Here is a 4,530-nt window from a genome sequence, read left to right as displayed (position 1 = left end):
AAATTCGGGTTAATGAGGAGGATATACCTAAAACTGCCTTCCGCACACATGATGGTCACTATGAATTTTTAGTCATGCCCTTTGGCCTCACGAATGCTCCTTCAACATTTCAGGCAGTGATGAATAACATATTTCGACCATACCTCCGGAAATTCATTCTGGTCTTCTTTGATGATATCCTCATATATAGCAAAACTTGGGCTGAGCATCTCCATCATCTGGAGCTTGTCTTGCAACTTCTCTCTGATCATCAACTCTGTGCAAAACTATCTAAATGTGTGTTTGGCCAGGAGGAAGTGGAGTATCTCGGGCATATTATTGCACACCATGGAGTGCGGGTGGATCCTACAAAAATAGATGCCATGAAAACTTGGCCGCATCCTAAAACTCTCAAGAGCCTTCGGGGTTTTTTGGGGTTGACCGGCTACTACCGCAAGTTTGTCAAAGATTACGGGAAAATTGCAGCACCATTGACAGCTCTGTTAAAAAAGGATGCCTTCTCCTGGACCCCTGTTGCTGAGACTGCATTTGAACAACTGAAACAGGCTATGTGCAGTACACCTGTTCTCGCAATGCCAGATTTTTCCAAACCCTTCACTATTGAGAGTGATGCTTGCGGCAATGGATTGGGTGCTGTTCTCCTGCAAGATGACCATCCTATTGCGTTCACTAGCAAAGCCCTCTCTGGTAAGAATCTAGCCCTCTCTACTTATGAAAAAGAAATGATGGCTATTTTGCATGCTGTACAGAAGTGGCAGCCATACCTCTTAGGGAGTCATTTTTGCATCAGAACCGATCACCAAAGTCTGAAATACTTCCTGGAACAACGGGTATCCTCTCCTACACAACAGAAATGGGTCAGCAAACTCATGGGGTATGATTATGAGATCACCTACAAGAAGGGTAAGGAGAATATTGTGGCAGATGCTCTTTCTCGCACATTTGATAATCAAGCTTCCCTTTCCGCTATTTCTATGCCCATTCCCAATTGGTTAGCGTCTGTTCAGCAGGGCTATGACAATGACTCTTCTTTATCTCAAATCATTCACCAGCTAGCCAATAATCCTTCTGCTATACCACATTACTCTTGGGATGGTGCTTCTCTTCGATACAAGGGTCGGCTAGTGCTTCCTCAGAACCCAGCTCTACATCAGGCTATTTTTTATGAACTCCATGCTTCTCCTTCAGCAGGGCACTCAGGCTTCCTCAAAACTTATGAGCGAGCAAGGAGAAACTTCTTTTGGAAAGGGATGAAACAGACGATTCAACAGATGGTGGCTGAATGTGATACTTGCCAACGCCACAAGGGTGAAACGACCCTCCTTCCTGGCTTGCTCGAACCATTGCCCATCCCTACACGGATTTGGACTGATATTTCTATGGATTTCATTGAAGGGCTTCCTAAATCCGGTGGCAAGACAGTGATCTTGGTTGTGGTTGATCGTCTCTCGAAATATAGTCATTTTTGTGCCCTCAACCACCCCTATACTGCCTCCTCTGTTGCACAAATCTTCATGGACCAGATATTTCGTCTTCATGGACTCCCTTCTTCCATTGTCTCTAATCGTGATGCAACTTTTACCAGTCATTTTTGGACTGAACTGTTTCAGAAAACTGGCACCAAACTGAAGATGAGTTCGGGCTATCACCCACAAACTGATGGTCAAACTGAAATTGTCAATAAATGCTTGGAAACTTATCTTCGTTGCTTCACTTCCGAACAGCAACATCAGTGGGCCAAGTGGCTCCCTTTAGCTGAATGGTGGTACAATACCTCTTACCACACTGCCTCTAAAATGACTCCATATGAAGCAGTCTATGGTCAGGCACCTCCAGTGCTCCTTCCCTACACTCCCAACAGCTCACCAGTCCAGGCAGTTGACATAGTTCTCCGCAGCAGGGATCAGATTCTTCGTACCTTACAGGATAATCTTCACATGGCCCGTAATCGGATGAAACAACAAGCAGATCAACACCGTTCTGAGCGCTCATTTCAAGTTGGGGATATGGTTTTTCTTCGTCTACAGCCATACAAACAATCCTCCCTAAAGCTGAAAGGGCGTCATAAGCTGGCCCCAAAATTTTATGGGCCTTATAAGGTTCTGCAGAAGATTGGTTCAGTTGCTTATAAACTGGAACTTCCTCCTTCTTCCCGCATTCATCCAGTCTTTCATGTTTCTTGTCTAAAGAAAGTTCTGGGTACCACTGTCAGAGCACAAACTACTCTCCCTGAAATGGATACGGAAGGATCCATTATCCTGGAGCCGGTGGCAATCATTGACCAGCGCACTCGCCAGCTTCGCTCTCGCTCCATCTCTGAGGTCTTGATTCAGTGGCATGGCATGCAACCAGAGGATGCTACCTGGGAACCCCTTCTTCAGATTCAACAACAATTTCCACACCTTAAGCTTTGAGGACAAAGCTTTTTTCTAAGGGAGAGGGGATGTTAAGAACTTGTGTGTTCCTTCTGTTTATTTTGTTAGAGTAGTGTTGTTGGACGCATATGCTTTGTAAGTCGTCCCGTGAGTATATTTTATTATCCCACATGCATAGGTAGTATTACTTTTCTAGATCGTACTCAGTATATAAGAATAGGTTGAGGCCCTTGATGGGCACGGACGAATTTATTGTATTGAGCTTGCTCAAAGGAGGTTACCCCCTCGAAGTGGCCTGCGATCAGTAGATTCATTCTGAGTTCTGATATCACTTTGTATTCTGTTATTTCGAGCATTCTCACGATATTGCTATAAGGAGGTTCATCACAATCCCCTACTTTGTTTGGTCTTTACGTTGATAAAGTGGACAAGTGGCTAAACAAGATCAATGGAGAAGGTATACAATTGGTAGGTTATGTTGTAAGGTTGCTTCTATATACATGATCTTATCGCTAAGTTTGTTCAAGGTTTGAGAGAGGATTTGGAAAATTTGGAGGTCTTTTGCTTGGAGGTAGGGATGCAAGGTCAATACCTCTAAGATTAAAGTCATGATATTCTATTTGAAAAAGAAAAAGCAACAACATTCCCCTACATTAGAGGGCAACACATTAGAAATTGTGGATGAGTACAAGTATCTAGAAATTGACTTTCATTATATATTAACTTGGGAGGCATGCAGATAAAAAATAATGTAGGGGGGATCTAAGGCCTCTTACTTTCTCCAGAACAACAAATACGAGAAAGTGGATTGTGGGATTGGAAGACTAGGAACTCCCTTTGGCCTTTTGGTGGTTGTAGTTATTCCTTACGAGTGTGAAGTTTGGGTGAGACGCAGCGACAAATTACTAATGATGGCAAATAGAAAGAATCCAAAAGCATCTCATTACTATCAACCTCAAGGTCAAGTTTAGAGTTCCTTACGCGATCCTCTTGGTAGAGGTGGTCATGTTTATGGTTGAAGCCTCGACAATTATTCACTTGCTAAGCTATTTTAAAAAAAAGTGGGAAATATGGATAAACATCACTGGCCTAAGATGGTGATCGATGAGGAGTTAAATCGTAGGGAAAAAACATGGAAGAAAAAAAATAGCAAGTGGTTGAACTAGAGGAACATTAATTTCCAAGAGTGCCCAAACACCATTACGAAGATTAAAAAAAGTGGGTGTTAGAGAAATTCAGATCTACTACATTGACAAATTAGATAAGTCCCACATGAAATCATGGTAATAAAGAGTATTTAAAATTCACAATTTAAAAAAAAACCAAAATTCTAATTGTTTAGCTAATAATCAACTGAATGTGAGATTGTTAGATGGAAGGTCCCTGAGAGGCATGGAAGGAAAAACTCTTCAACATTTTCCATTTTTTTACCACTTAAACCGTTAAACCGTTAGTCTCATAGATGTCATTAAAACTTCTTCTTCGTTCATTCATATTCGCAGATTCACCGTCAAATTTTTAAATCTTGCGAACTTCTTTTGATGCGGTACTTCACGTTTCCCCAGGATTTTGTTCAATTTTTTGAGCTTTCATTATTCTGGAGTTTTGTTCAAATTTTTGAGCTTTCAGACACCGGGAGCTGGTCGGTCTAATCGGAATTAGGGTTTATCGAAACGTTGTGTTCTGCAGGACTCAACATATGAAATCTACAAATAAATACAAGCATGGAATGCGCAAAGATTAGGAGTTTTCTCTGCACCAGGATGCCAATGTTCTTAAGGCTTGTAGAATAGTACCTACAAATTTATATCGCCATTCCTGTAAATGCACATGATTGAACTTACGATCTGAAAACAAATTGATATGATTGATAGTGGGGAATCTTTTTGAAAGAATTGAAAATATTTGGGAAAATCCCGTAACAATCAGTTAAAGTTTATATGATGATCTCAGTGCAGAGTCTAATTTTGATTCACTGCCAGTAGCACCTACGCTTTACAGTCATGTAACAAAAACATTTACCGACACCAAAAGCTACTAATATTTTCCCCTTTCTTAACCTTCTCGATCAAACTTTCTTTTTCTACAAGCCTTTTGTTAAGGTCTCTGTTCTTAGCACCGGGTGAATTGGTTTAGGTGTCCCGTGTGGCTCTGG

The 4,530-nt window shown here is 41.5% G+C and overlaps 1 long non-coding RNA gene across 1 annotated transcript; it reads left to right on the top strand.

The window, feature by feature from the left end:
- The first annotated feature begins 3,849 nt into the window (after positions 1-3,849).
- LOC149532117 (uncharacterized) lies at positions 3,850-4,303 on the top strand. Its single transcript, XR_016358423.1, has 2 exons — positions 3,850-3,921; positions 4,065-4,303. It is a non-coding gene; the product is annotated as an uncharacterized LOC149532117 (long non-coding RNA).
- Positions 4,304-4,530: the final 227 nt, after the last annotated feature.

The sequence above is a fragment of the Cupressus sempervirens genome, chromosome 11 (assembly GCF_028749045.1).
Source record: "Cupressus sempervirens isolate cs-2001-9-10 chromosome 11, ASM2874904v1, whole genome shotgun sequence".
NCBI classification, from domain to species: domain Eukaryota; kingdom Viridiplantae; phylum Streptophyta; class Pinopsida; order Cupressales; family Cupressaceae; genus Cupressus; species Cupressus sempervirens.
Note: the sequence above shows the minus strand (reverse complement) of the source record. Positions and strands in the feature narration are given on the sequence as shown.